Below are 16669 nucleotides of genomic sequence, written 5' to 3' on the forward strand. Positions count from 1 at the left end.
GGTTGTTGTATCTCACACTGTCTCATGAGACATTAGGTTATGGCTAGCTCTCCCATGTTTTATTTGAGACCAATTTCTATGATCACCACCAACCATAGTCTGGCACGCTTCACCTCCCAGTCTTCCTCTTCTAGGTAAATTACTTGACCCGTGTTAACAGAGATGGAGAAATTCCGAAGCTTGGGTTGCCTAGCCTTAACTTGTTTTTTAGCCTCATGGCTAATGATTTATTTATTGCTCTTCTTGGCAGAGAGCGAAAGAGTTTTCAAGATTCTAGCAAACCTAAGGGTTCATCTCTCTATGTGGCCATCAACTTGATCAGAACCTAAAAAATATTGAGCTCTCTTTTCCATTGGTGGCAAAAGTCCACATGAGAGTCTATGGCCTCAACATATCAAAGCTAATGCATTGTCTTCATTCCCTCATTCAAGAAGTACTACATGGCCTCCTCTTTGTTGGTCACATCAGAATGATTACCTATACCAAGTCTACTTACCAGGTAGCAGTTCTTGAGTCCCAATCAAATTATGCCCATCCATCCTGGTTCAAGAAGTACTACAGGCATGATACTACAGAACTTCCCTTCCAAGGGGTAATTCCCAATGTGAAACATAGTAGTGAAAGCTCCTATGCATGTGGTTTGGAACAAGTTCACTCCTTCCACATTCACTTTTTTTGGGAGTCAATGATGGTGTATCTCACACTTTCTCATGAGACATTAGGTTATGGCTAGCTCTCCCATGCTTTATTTGAGACCAATTTCTATGGTCAAGAAAAACCATAGTCTGGCATGCTTCACCTCCTAGTTTTCCTCTTCTAGGTCAATTACTTGGGTGATGTTAACAGAGATGGAGGAATTACGAAGCTTGGCTTATCTTTTTTATCCTTTGCTAAAGATTTATTTATTGCTCTTCTTGACAGAGCGAGAGACTTTTCTAGATTCTTCCAAACCTAAGGGTTCATCCCTCTATGCGACCGTTAACTTGATTAGACTCTTAAAAATATTGAGCTCTCTTTTCCATTGGTGGCAAAGTCCCCATGAGAGTCTATGGCCTCAATATAAAAAACCAATGGTCTTCAGTCCCTCGTCCAAGAAGTATTACATGGGTTCTTCTTTAGTCACATCAGAATGATTACCTATCCCAAGGCTCCGTACAAGGTAGGAGTTCTTGAGTTCCAATAAAATTATGGCCATCCATCCTTGTCCAAGAACTACTATAGGCATGATATAAAACTTCCCTAACAAGGGGTTATTCCCAATGTGAAACATAGTAGTGAGAGCTCCTATGCATGTGGTTTGGAACGTGTTCACTCTTTCCACCTGAACTTTTGTGGGAGTCAATGATGGTTTTTGTATCTCACATAGTCTCATGAGACATTAGATTATGGCTAGCTCTCCCATGCTTTATTTCAGACCAATTTATCTGGTCATGCCCAACCATAGTCTAGTACGCTTCACCTCCCAGTCTTCCTCTTCTAGGTCAATTACTTGGGCCATGTTAACAGAGATGAAGCAATTACGAAGCTTGGCTTACCTAGGCTTAACTTCTTTTTTAGCCTTTGCTAAGAATTTATTTATTGCTCTTCTTGGCAGAGCCAGAGAGTTTTCTAGATTCTTCAAAACCTAAGGGTTCATCTCTCTATGCGGCCATTAACTTGATCAGAATATTGAGCTCTCTTTTTCATTGGTGGCAAAAGTCGACATGAGAAACTATGGCCTCAACATATCAAAGCTAATGGTCTTCATTCCCTCATCCCAAGAAGGACTACAGGTACTCCTCTTTTGTCATGTCACAATGATTACCTATCTCAAGGCTACTTTTTACAAGGTAGAAGTTTTTGAGTCCCAATCAAATAATGGCCATCCATACTCGTCTAAGAAGTACTACAAGGATAATATAAAACTTCCCTTCCAAGGGGTTATTCCCAATGTGAAACATAGTACTGAAAGCTCCTATGCATGTGGTTTGGAACGAGCTCACTCCTTCCACCTACACTTTTGTGGGAGTCAATGATGGTTGTTGTATCTCACACTATCTCATGAGACATTAGGTTATGGCTAGCTCTCTTATGTTTTATTTGAGACCAATTTTATATGGTCATGCAAAACCATAGTCTACACATTTCACCTCCTAGTCTTCCTCTTCTAGGTCAATTACTTGGGCCATGTTAACGGAGATGGAACAATTACGAAGCTTGGCTTGCCTAGCCTTAACTTCTTTGCTAGCCTTTGCTAAGGATTTATTTATTGCTCTTCTTGACAGAGCGAGAGAGTTTTCTAGATTCTTCCAAACCTACGAGTTCAAATCACTATGTGGCCATTAAGTTGATCAGAACCTAAAAAATATTGAGCTCTCTTTTTCATTCATGGGGCAAAAGTTCACATGAGAGTCTATGGCCTCAACATATCAAAGCTAATGGTCTTAAATCCCTCGTCCAAGAAGTACTACATGGGCTCCTCGTTGGTCACATCAGAATGATAACCTATCTTGAGTTTGAATCAAATTATGCCCATCCATCCTTGTCCAAGAAGTACTATAGGCATGATGTAAAACTTCCCTTCCAAGGAGTTATTCCCAATGTGAAACATAGTAGTGAAAGCTCCTATGTATGTGGTTTGGAACGAGTTCATTCCTTCCTATTGCACTTTTGTGGGAGTTAATGATGGTTGTTGTATAAAACTTCCCTTCCCAAGGGGTTATTCCCAATGTTTGGAACGAGTTCACTCCTTCCACCTGCACTTTTGTGGTAGTCAATGATGGTTGTTGTATCTCACACTATCTCATGAGACATTAGGTTATAGCAAGCTCTCTTATGTTTTATTTGAGACCAATTTCTATGGTCATGACGTGCTTCACCTCCGAGTCTTCCTCTTCTAGGTTAATTACTTGGGCCATGTTAATAGAGATGGAGCAATTACGAAGCTTGGCTTTCCTAACCTTAACTTCTTTTTTAGCCTTCGCTAAGGATTTATTTATTGCTCTTCTTGGTGGCAGAGCGAGAGAGTTTTCTAGATTGTTTTTAACCTAAGGGTTCATTTCTCTATGATGCAGCTGTTAACTTGATCAGAACCTTAAAAATATTGAGATCTCTTTTCCATTGGTGGCAAAGTCCACCTGAGAGTCTATGGCCTCAACATATTAAAGCTAATGGTCTTCATTCCCTCATCCAAGAAGTACTACATGGGCTCCTCTTTGGTCACATGACAATGATTACCTATTCCTAGGCTACGTACAAGGTAGTTGTTCTCGAGTCCTTATCAAATTATGGCTATCCATCATTGTCCAAGAACTACTACATGCTTGATTTAAAACTTCCCTTCTAAGGTGTTATTCCCAATGTGAAATATTGTAGTGAAAGCTCCCGCCGATGCGTGTGGTTTACAACGTGCTCACTCCTGAACTTTTGTGGGAGTCAATGATGGTTGTTGTATCTCACACTGTCTCATGAGACATTAGGTTATGGCTAGCTCTCCCATGTTTTATTTGAGGACCAACTTCTATGATCACACGACCAACCATAGTTTGGCACGCTTCACCTCCCACTCTTCCTCTTCTAGGTCAATTACTGGAGCCATGTTAACATAGATGGAGCAATTCCGAAGCTTGGCTTGCCTAGCCTTAACTTCTTTTTTAGCTTGGCTAATGATTTATTTATTGCTCTTCTTGGTAGAGCAAGAGAGCTTTCTAGATTCTAGAGCAAACCTAAGGGTTCATCTCTCTATGTGGCATCAACTTGATCAGAACCTAGAAAATATTGAGCTCTCTTTTTCATTGGTGGGCAAAAGTCCACTTGAGATTCTATGGACTCAACATATCGAAGCTAATGCATTGTCTTCATTCCCTCGTCCAAGAAGTACTACAAGGTCTCCTCTGTGGTCACATTAGAATGATTACCTATACCAAGGCTACTTTACCAGGTAGCAGTTCTTGAGTCCCAATCAAATTATGCCCATCCATCCTGTTCCAAGAAGTACTACTACAGGCATGATATAAAACTTCCTCTCCAATGGTTATTCCCAATGTGAAACATAGTAGTGAAAGCTCCTATGCATGTGGTTCGGAACGAGTTCACTCCTTCCACATGCACTTTCTGTGGGAGTCAATGATGGTTGTTGTATCATCTCACACTTTCTCATGAGACATTAGGTTATGGCTAGCTCTCCCATGCTTTATTTGAGACCAATGTCTAGGCATACCTTCAACAAAAAATGTGAATGATGTGGATATTGAAAGATTCTTAGGTTACAAAGAGCACAATAATCATTATCGTATCCATGTTGGTTGAGGTGATCTCCTTCCATTGTATTTGCAAGCACCAGTGTTATGCATGGCAGTCTTGCAAATGGCACACCAAAGCACATTCAAGCCGTATTCCTCAGCTACATGGTTGTGATTCCGACATCCCGTGCACCAAGTGCCCAATCAGACTTTTTGAGGAGGGGACTTATCTCCTTCACCAAAAAACTAAACCATAGCCACAGCCAGTTCCTTTGACCATGTCTTGCAATTTTTCTCCTCATCCTCCAATTCCTCACTTGAATTTGAGACATCAAAATCTTCCTCCTCCTCCTCCTCATCCAAAGAGTCAGAAGTGTACTTCTTCAATTTTCTTTTTCTTTTTCTCTTGCTTTTTCCTTTGACCAACACTCTCTCCGCCTTCAGTACTTTGACTCAACTATCTACTCCAAAGTCAATGTTGCAATATTCACACCACCAAAAACAACTACCTGAGCCCTTTGTAAAAAAAAAAGGAGAATTATACTATGCTAGAATTATGCTGAAATAATGATAATTTTTACTATTCTCTAAAATTCTCTCCAAATTGAAGAAATTGGAGCTTCCCTCCTTCTTCAATCTCCATTGGTGGCTCCATCAGCATACCAAACCAATTGATTGGTTGGGGGCCTCTACCGTGTGATGAAAGAATCAAGCAATTTGTAAGGTAAAGTGTGAATTTTGATCTTTTTCCATAATTTTCTCAATGTTTCTCTCTTCTCAACCCCTCTCAAGCTTGAGAAGCTTAATTGGAATGGCTTTTTAATGCTATTAACGTTAATTGATGAATGGTAGTAAGGAAATACATAAATTTCCATTTATGCTTAATTTTAATGGTTTTTATGTAATTTCTCTCTCTCATTCAAAGAATGGTCATTCCCATGACCTATTCTCAATCCAAATGAAGCTTCTCATGAAGCTTTTCCCTAATCCAAGAATAAATTCTATGCTTGTTTAATTAGAGGCCAAATTAATGGCTTTTTTATGCTTTTAAGTTAGTTATTTCATGAAAATTTATGCTTTTAAGTTAGTTATTTCATGAAAATTTATGATTCAATCCATAATGGGTTAATGATCCAATTAGGGATCATTCTAATCATATCCATAATGTTAAAGTTCATTCTTTTAGAATAAATTGAGATTTATCACAGTAATAGCAGCAGAGCTATGGCAAAATTTCTGTAAAAATTACACCTAAAACATTTTCATTCAAAGTATGAAAAGAGGACTTCCTACCATATTCTAGGAATTATCATCCTAATTTCAATGATGAAATTTTTAGATAAATTTATTTATCTATGAGAAATAATTAAATGTTAAAAGAGGAATTCCCATTACATTTGGAATTCCATGATTGGATGAGAAAAGAGAATTTCTTATCATATTGGAATTATGAGATAATTAATTTAATTTCAATGATAAAATTTTTAGATAAATTTATTTATCAATGAGAAATATTTAAATGTCAAAAGAGGAATTCTTACGACATTTGGAATTCCCTCATTTAGTGGGGCAAAGAGAAATTTCTAACATATTGAAATAATGGATATTTCAAATGAATTTATTTTATAAGAAATATTTGATGGGAAAAGAGGAATTCCCATGGTAATTGGGATCCTAGAAATTAAATGGGAAGAAGAGGACTTTTTAGTATAAATTCGACTTATGGTTATTTTTACCAAATGAAGAAATATGGGTAGAATTGATTTCTATGAATCCCATGAATTCTTTTATTCAAAAGAAAAATATGAAATAAAATTCAATTGAGAAATTGAGAAACAATATGGAAATAGTCGTCAGAAAAGAATTTTTAATTTAAACCAAGCAAGTGGCTGAAGTTTAGAAAAAGTCCTATTATCGGTATCAATCCAGAAAAAAAAGCTATTAAATAAGTAATAACATGTAAAAGGGAAGTGATAAGATGTGTAATTGATGTGATAATATGTGTATCAGATGTGATAAGATGTATAATTGATGTGACAAGATGTGTATCAGATGTGATAAGATGTGTATCGGATGTGATAAGATGTGTAACGGATGTGATAAGATGTGTATCTGATGTGATACGATGTGTACGAGATGTGATTGGATGAGATGATGTGATAAGATGCGTATAAGACATGATAGGATGTGATATGATGCGTATGGGATGTGATAGGATGTGATAAGATGCGTATGGGATGTGATAGGATGTGATAAGATGCGTATGGGATGAGGTAAGAAGTGTATTTGATGTGATAAGATGTGTATGGGCTGTGTGATAGGATGAGAATGGATGTGTTATAAAAGAATAGATGTGAAGGTGTATGTGAATGTATGAATGTGGATATGGATATGGATGTATGAATGTGGATGTGGAAATGGATGTATGAATGTAGATATGGATGTGGATGTATGGATGTGAATGTGGATATGGATGTATGGATGTAGATGTGGATGTGGATGTTTGGATGTGGATGTGGATAAATTAAACTTTCTAGGATTAAGAAGGGTTGAATTGTAAAGAAGAGAAGGGGGTGGCCTTTCCATCAAGGCATAGCATCAGATTTTAATTCAAACATTTACAAAGCATAAAATTAAAAAAAATCATAGATTTAAAATTCACAATAAGTAAGAATTAAGCTTACATGGAGCTTGTAAGCTTTCCTTTAGCTTGAGGGATTGAGGGTTCTACTCTTGTTTGCAGCAAGAGTGGCCACCAAATTCACTTGGAGAGGATTAGGCCAAAAACAATTGAATTATCAAGAAATTCACTTGGAGAGGATTAGGCCAAATTCACTTGGAGAGGATTAGGCCAAAAACAATTGAATTATCAAGAAATTATGTTAAATGGCTCAAGACAAAAGCAAAGTAACAGTGCATAAACACCATTAAGCTTTTACAAAGAAGAAGGCTTCTATTTATAGAAAAAAGTGAGCCTCTAACCAAGCAAATTGATTCTAGAATTTTCCAGATCAGTTTGGTCAATCTTACTTTTTGGATCTAGTTGAAACAGGAGAGAGGAAGGATGAAAATATCTCATTATTTATGAGTTTAATACTCCTCCACACATGTGAAATGCCTCCTTCATGAGGGGATATCCTCACACTGAAATGTCAAAAATGCATCATTTCTTCTAAATATCTCTTCTTTTTAACTAATAAACCTTGTCCTTAGTCAACTCTTCATCTTATGTGAGTATTTACTCATTTTTGGGGAAATTTCTTTTATTCTTCAATTTATCTCCTCCCTGCATTTGGATTAATCTTATTGGTCCATAGGAACCTTAATTGGAGCATAATTCAAATTTTTCTGAAAATCTGGACCCTTAGGCTAAGGTCCTTTTTAACTATTTTCAATTAATTCCAATTTATCTCCTCCCTAAATTTGGATGAATCTTATTGGTCCATAGGAACCTTAATTTAAAATTTCAAAAAAATCTTGACCCCTAGGATAAGGCCTCTTGAATAGATTCTTGAACAGATTATACTTGATTTCTAATGCACCTTCTGAAAATCTTTTTGAACTTCTGTTTTGGGGGAACTTATTTTAATAAGAAGATATATTTTTCCATCCAAAAATATTTAAAAACTAAATTTCCACTCTCTAGAAGATTTTCTCTCTCTAGGCCAAAACTGGTAGAAACAAGATCTTTTATATTTCTGAAGAGGGATTTGATTACAGGGGAAGATACTGGACATCTTGAGAGGCTGGGGAGGAATCTTACATTCTACCCCACTTAAAAAATGCGAGATGTCCTCATCTCGTAGGTGGAGTATGATCTCTTTCATCTTCTTCTTCTTCTTCAATCACTTCCAGTGTTACTGCCTTGGAAGTGGACGGCCGAATTGGGAACAACTCTCTTTGACTTCCCCTATTCTTAGGTGGAGGTCTTGCATTACTTTCAATTGAAACTGCAGGATGGATAGAGGGTCTACCTCTGAGATTTCCCTGATTTTGGTGGATAGAACCCTAATTACTCTGGAAGAAAGGGACTGGAGTCTGGAATCTTGATCCTTGATTTCCCTGCCTTGAAATCCTTGATCCAAAAGGAGTTGGGCAATCCATACTGCGATGTCCAAATCCTTGACAGTTATAACATTTCACTCTCTTGTTCAAGGGTGGAACTTCTATGAATTCCAGGGGATTGAGTTTCAGGAAAAGGACATTTCTTCCATTTTGGAACTTCCCATATCCTAGGTTTGACCCTGATATCTCTTAGGCGGAGGAAGGTTGGAATCACCTTCTGGGAATAAAAACCTTTTGAAAGGTGATGGTACTGGCTTTGGCGGGACTTTGACATCAAAGGCTTTGGCGAAATCCTTCGCCATTCTTACTGCTTCGGCCATTGAGATAGGTTTGGCATTCTTGACTAAAGTATCCAATGGCTTGTTCATTCCCCGAATGAACCTGGCCATCAGCTGCTCTTCATCCAATTGAGGGGAATATTTAAGGAGAAGGGCAAAAGCCTGATGGTACTCTTCAATTGTCCAGTTTTCCTACTTTAGTTCCAAGAACTCATTCATCTTAGTTTCAAGAAAGCCTGGGGGACAAAACCTCTTTCTGAGGTAAGCCTTGAGATCGGTCCAGGTTTGGGTATTTTGGTCGAGACGGTTTGTCTCACAGTGATTCCTCCATGCAACCCTGGCCGTTTCCACAATCTTTAACCTGGCAAGAGCCATCTTGCTTCTCTCATTGTAGCCAGTTACATCAAAATATTCCTCCATGGCCTCAATCCACTTTTTTACAACTTTACCTAACTGTTCTCCTTCACCCTTGAAGGGACCAGGCTGTGAACTATGAAGAGTTTTACGAACATCCAGGTCAAGCTCTTCTTCATCGAGTTGGGGGTTAACATTTCTACCACGATGACCTCGATCCATATTCCTATCAATACGAAAATTCTTGTTAAGTTTCTTTATTTATGATTTAATCCGATTTTTTATTCAACTGATTCTGGGGTTCTTTAAATAGGTCGGCTCCCCACAGAATCAAGGGATAAAGATACTCATATAGAATGCATTATCAGTTAATAATTCATTCAGAATATTTCATTCATATCTTTAACACAATAATGGTCCATCAGACTAATTTTTTCCATTTGAACAGTCCTCCATGGGGATTTCAAATTTTTAGATTTTTAATTTATCATCCCCCTTAACTTGATCCACTGGATAAAAGTTAACAGTAGTAATCTGCCAGCACAATCCACTAATCTCATAGTGATTGGCTGAAGTCATTAACGTCATTCTAGTTAAGAACATCATCACAGGGACTCATCCCATTCATCCTCATTGTGGTTTTTCTTATTACATTTCAACCAAATTTCAGGGATCATCATTTTTCAATCAGAATCCAAATCAACTCATCAGTTCTCAACCAGAATTTAAAAATCATATTAATCACATTCGAATTCATCTCTGGATAGCATTAATGCTTATAATTTCAAGTCTTAATTTACTCGTATATGCTGCCAGTAAAGAGCTGCAATTATACGCTCGGTATATACGGGTAATCATGGTTATTGGAACTATAAGGTAATACCATCATGTCTAGGCCTCAAGCAAGTCAGGGATTCCATACAATTGCGGTACTTCCATCTGAAGACCCAATTACCAATTTACAAATTTCAGTTTGAATATCAAATTGTATGAATTTTATCACACAATTACAACCTTTTAGTGCTTCTTGATAAGTTTTTGACATATTTGGCTTCTCGGTTGATCCTCATTAGCCAAATAGCTCTGATACCAACTATACGATCCCTGTCCCTACCGCGCAACAAATTCAGGGGTGCAAGCAGTGGAAGTAGCACTTCTTGCACGGGGCAGGGTCCCACACTTGGGGCCTCGCCCACGGGTATCCGGACAAGAGACTAATCCATCGGTTTTTCCAAAACCGAACCCGAAAAAACTTCCTTTGCCCGAAAAGCACGAGAGATTCCACCTGGATAACTTTTCCCTAACGTAGTCAAAAGCCTTAACTAACTGAGCTCATCCGACCAAACCTGTAAGTCCCATAGTCAGATCAGGGAAAAAGACTGTACTTGGATCATAGAGACCAACGCTTTTTTCCTCATTGAGAGGCACGGCCATTGATTCTTTTCCATAGAATAATTTTTGTCCGGAATTTACTTCATCTATTGAACTAAACAAAAATTGAGTCTCGATTTACGGATCCATCAGTCTAGCCTAACCTCATCTAGTCCCATGGGTTAGCCAACCACCCAACCACTCTAGTGATGGGATCCAATTAGGAATCTGGTTAGGTTTTGTCCCGGGTACCAGGTAAAAGAGTCCCAAGGCCCCCTAGCCAGCGATGTTGATACAAACATAAAACTAGTCACACCACTTACACACCCAATATGAAATTACCTTTTTCTCAGCATCAGCTATCTTTAAAACAATCCTTTAATGAAACCATTGTGTCACTGATCACAATCCTCAAAATCTCTTGTTGAATCCTTATTTCCAATCATTCCTTCATCGGTGTACTTATGGCATCATTGGCAACCAAAACCGCTCACCACCTGTTCACTCAGGGGCCTTTTCAATAATTCCTAGCTCATAGTAACTGGCAATATATTCACATAACAAAATGGAATCTCCGTGGAAGATCAGCAAGATCAACCAATAGATCCATATAAAAGAGTCATGGACTCATACGTTGAGGACCAGCAAGGTCAATCAACCAGATCCATGCCCGGTTTTAGAAAACAACTCTTACTCCTTAATTCAATATCTTCCATGACGCACGTGTGGGTATCTTCGGCGACCCAGAGCCCAAGCACCGTATGGTCAGCACCCTCTAGGATCCTTCGCAGGTCAACTAGCGCTTCACTCATAGGCCGCTTCCTTGGTCCCTCATCCACCATACCGAAAGCTCACCATTTAAATCGAACCGAGGCTCGTCAAGACCTCAGCCGACCATGCTACGCGAGACGTCCTCCGTTGACTCTCCGTCAGCTATTGCAACTTCATCAGTTAGGTCTCCATGACCTTAATCACAAGACGGTCAAAATGCTTCCCCAGCATTCTTGACATAAAACAGTCATTTATAAACAGGTCACAAATACAATTTCTATAATGAACTCTCGTCTTTCCACATTATCCCTCATCAGTCCACATTACTTATTCCACATTCCATTCATATGTGTACTCATTGTCATCCAATCACATCATTTTTCATCTCATCACCTCCGATTCATTCACATCACATATCATGTATTCACATCCCAATTCACATGTCATCACATCTCATCCATTCACTCATATCGACGTCACATCATTTCACATACACATTCGCATTCATTATTCTACATACACATCCACATTTGTACATCCACATCCATACATCCACATTCATACATACAGATCCATATCCACATCCATACATCCACATCCACATTCATACATCCACATCCATACATCCATTTCCACATCCACATGCACATCCATATATCCATTTTTACATCCACATTCATACATCCATATCCACATCCACATTCATACATCCACATCCCCATTCACATTCATACGTCCACATCCACATTCACATCCAGATCTAGATCCACATCCACATCCACATCTACATTCATACATCCACACATCCCCATTCACATTCATACATCCACATCCATATCCACACCCACACCCACACCCACATCCACATCCATTTCCATTTCCACATCCACATCCATACATCCATTTTTACATCCACATCATCCATTCATCCATCTACATCAACCCACATCATTCACACATCAAACCACATCATCCATACGTCAATCTACATTAACCTACATCATCCACACATCAAACCACATCATCCATTCACATCCGATTCACATGCTGTCATTCATTCACATCCCTTATCATTCATTCATATCACGATTCACATTCATTCACATCCTATACCGTTCATTCACATCCTAATTCACAGGACATCACATCCATTCATCCATTTTCATTTATCTGATTCATATCACTTCCATCCATCCATTTACATCTATCTGATTCCTATCACATCTCATCACATCTATTTATAGAATGTAAGAGAATTCTAATTTTTTGATATAAAGATTCTTTACGCATCTAATTAGGCATAAAGACAACTTTAGTAGGAATAACACTTTTATAAAAATCCTTTTATGCATCTATTTAGGCATAAATTTAATTTTAAGAAAAAATAACACTTTCAAATTAAAAATAAACCTTTCATGCATTTTACTATGCATAAATTCCATTTTAATGAGAATAACACTTTCAAATAAAAATAAATCTTTTATGCATTTTACTATGCATAAATTCCATTTTAATGAGAAGAACACTTTCAAAATAAATCTTTTATGCATCTATCTATGCATAAATTCAATTTCAATGAAAATAATACTTTCAAAATAAAAATAAATCTTTTATGCATCTTTCTATGCATAAATCAAAATTGATGAAAATAACTCTTTTGAATTAAAAATAAAATTCTTTATGCATCTATCTATGCATAAAGATTGATGAAAATAACTCTTTTGAAATAAAAATAGATTTCTTTATGCATCAAATCACACTTTTAATATAAAAGATATCTTTTATGCATATGTTTATGCATACAAATCATTTATGATGAAAATCATTCTTTTAATATAAAAGAATTTCTTTTATGCATCCATTTATGCATAAAAATCATTTATGATAAAAATCACACTTTCAATATAAAAGATATCTTTTATGCATACAAATCATTTATGATGAAAATCACTCTTTTAATATAAAAGAATTTCTTTTATGCATCCATTTATGCATAAAATCATTTATGATGAATATAACACTTTTATAATCAAATTAACAATATCAATATGCTTCCTTCTATGCATAGAATTTAATTCTAAAGAAAGTAACACTTTTTTAATAAAATATTTTTAGTATGAATTTTTCTATACCTAGGATGAAAAATAACACTTTAAGAATACATATACGATGAGAATTATTCTTTTGAAATAAAAAAAAGTAAAACTTATTTTTCACAATTTTAGAAAATTTTGCCATAACCTCCTTTGTATGGCTGACCATTTTTCAATTTTTAACTCTCTAAAATTAATTAGAAATTCACCAAGAGTATTTAAATCATTGTAATGTAAACATTTTCTACTTATCAAAGAGAAACATTATGAAAAGCTTGATTATATCCATTTGTCATTCATCTAGGATAAAGAATGGTTAGATTTACTAAAGAAGAGAGGGGAATGCCTTTTTTCAATGAGGCATAACATCATATTCATTTTAGAGAAGACATAAATCATAAAAACCATAAAATGAAATAGACAAGAGAAGAATCTCCAACTTACAAGGAGAATTTGAGAGCTTTCCTTTGGCTTGATGGTTTGAGGGATCTACTCTTGTTTGAAACAAGAGTGGCCACCAATCTTTAGAAGAGGGAAAGGTCAAAAACTAATGAATTATGAGTAAATTCACAGTTTTTGGCTCTTGGGAGAAACAGGGTAACAGTGCAAAAAACACTATTAAGCTTCAACAAAGGGGAAGGTTTCTATTTATAGGAAAAAGTGAGCCTCTAACCAAGCAAACTGATTCTAGAATTTTCCAAATCAGTTTGGTCAATTTTTGACCATTTTTGGGTCAGTTTAGTCCACTTTTTGGATCTAGTTGAAACAGGAGAGAGGAGAGATAAAAATATCTCATTATTTGGGAGTTTAAAACTCTTCCACACATGTGAAATAGGCGCCTCCTTCATGAGGGGAATTCCCCCATACTGAGGTGTCGAAAATGCATCATTTCTTCTAAATATCTCTCTTTTTTAACTATTAACCTTGTCCTTAGTCAACTCTTCATCTTATGTGAGTATTTACTCATTTTTGGGGGATTTTCTTTTTATTCTTCCATTTATCTCCTCTCTGTTGAGGCCATAGATTCTCATGTCAACTTTTGCCACCAATGAAAAAGGGAGCTCATTATTCTGATCAAGTTAATGGCCAGATAGAGAGATGAACCCTTAGTTTTGGAAGAATCTAGAAAACTCTCTCGCTCTGCCAAGAAAAGCAGTTAATTATTCTTAGCAAAGGCTAAAAAAGAAGTTAAGGCTAGGCAAGCCAAGCTTTGTAATTGCTTTATCTCCGTTAACATGGCCCAAGTAATTGACCTAGAAGAGGAAGATTGGGAGGTGAAGGGTGCCACACTATAGTTGGGCATGACCAGATAAATTGGTCTGAAATAAAACATGGAAGAGCTAGCCATAACCTAATGTCTCATGAGACAGTGTGAGATACAACAACCATCATTGACCTCCATAAAAGCTCAGGTGGAAAGAGTGAATACGTTCCAAACCACATGCATAGGAGCTCTCACTACTATGTTTCACATTGGGAATAACCCCTTGTTAGGGAAGTTTTATATCATGTGTATAGTAGTTCTTGGACGAGGATGGATGGCCATATTTGATTGGGACTCGAGAACTGCTACCTTGTACGGAGCTTGGGGATAGGTAATCATTTGTGATGTGACCAAAGAGGATCCCATGTAATACTTCTTGGTGGATGAAGAGGGAATGAAGACCATTAGCTTTGATATGTTGAGGCCATAGACTCTCATGTGGACTTTGCCACCAATGGAAAAGAGAGCTCAATATTTTTAAGAGTCTGATCAAGTTAACGGTCGCATAGAGAGATAAACCCTTAGGTTTGGAAGAATCTAGAAAACTCTCGCTCTACCAAGAAGAGCAATAAATAAATCTTTAGAAAAGGATAAAAAAGATAAACCAAGCTTCGTAATTCCTCCATCTCTGTTAACATCGCCCAAGTAATTGACTTAGAAGAGGAAGTCTGGGAGGTGAATCGTGCTAGACTATGGTTTTGCTTGACCATAGAAATTGGTCTCGAATAAAGCATGGGAGAGCTAGCCATAACCTAATGTCTCATGAGAAAGTGTGAGATACAACAACCATCATTGACTCCCACAAAAAGTGCATGTGGAAGGAGTGAACTCGTTCCGAACCACATGCATAGGAGCTTTCACTACTATGTTTCACAGTGGGAATAACCCCTTGGAAGGGAAGTTTTGTATCATGCCTATAGTAGTGCTTCTTGGACCAGAATGGATGGGCATAATTTAATTGGGACTCAAGAACTGCTACCTGATAAGTAGCCTTGGTATAGGTAATCATTCTGATGTGACCAAAGAGGAGCCCATGTAGTACTTCTTGGATGAGGGAATGAAGACAATGCATTAGCTTTGATATGTTGAGGCCATAGACTCTCATGTAGACTTTTACCATCAATGGAAAAGAGAGGTCAATATTTTTTAGGTTGTGATCAAGTTAATGGCCATATAGAGAGATGAACCCTTAGGTTTGCTAGAATCTAGAAAACTCTCGCTCTGCCAATAAATAAATCATTAGCCAGGCTTAAAAAGAAGTTAAGGCTAGGCAAGCCAAGCTTTGGAATTGCTCCATCTCCATTAACATGGCTCGAGTAATTGACCTAGAAGAGGAAGACTAGGGGTGAAGCGTGCCAGACTATGGTTGGTCTCGTGATCATAGAAATGGGTCTCAAATAAAACATGGGAGAGCTAGCCATAACCTAATGTCTCATGAGACAGTGTGAGATACAACAACCATCAAACCGAATAAAAAAGGAACCAAACTAGGTCCAAATCTAGTCCAAATTCAACCAAACTGAATCTGGAAAATTCTAGAAATCAGTTGGTCTTGGTTAGAGCCTCCCTCTCCTATAAATAGAACCTGAGCCCTTTGTAAAAAAATAGGAGAATTATGCTATGCCAGAGATGCTGAAATAATGATAATTTTACTATTCTCTAAAATTCTCTCCAAATTGAAGAAATTGGAGCTTCCCTCCTTCTTCAATCTCCATTGGTGGCTCCATCAACACACCAAACCAATTGATTGGTTGGGGGCCTCTACTGTGATCAAAGAATCTAGAAATTTGTAAGGTAAAGTATGAATTTTTATCTTTTTTCATAATTTCTCAATGTTTCTCTCTTCTCAACCCCTCTCAAGCTTGAGAAGCTTAATTGGAATGGCTTTTTAATGCTATTGAAGTTAATTGATGAATGGTAGAAAGGAAATACATGAATTCCTATTTATGCTTAATTTTAATGGTTTTTATGATTTTTATCTTCTCTAAAATGAAAATGATGTTATGCCTCATTGAAAAAAGGCATTCCCCTCTCTCTTTAGTAAATCCAACCATTCTTTATCCTAGATGAATGATTAATGGATAAAATCAAATTTTTCATAATTTTTCTCTTAAATTAGTAGAAATTATTTACATTAGAATGAATTAAATACTCTTGGTGAAATTTTTCTCTTAAATTAGTAGAAATTGTTTACATTAGAATGAATTAAATACTCTTGGTGAAATTCTAGTGATTTTAGTAAGTTAAAAATTG

Source organism: Cibotium barometz, chromosome 60 (assembly GCF_041138505.1).
Source record: "Cibotium barometz isolate CiBa-2024 chromosome 60, ASM4113850v1, whole genome shotgun sequence".
NCBI classification, from domain to species: domain Eukaryota; kingdom Viridiplantae; phylum Streptophyta; class Polypodiopsida; order Cyatheales; family Cibotiaceae; genus Cibotium; species Cibotium barometz.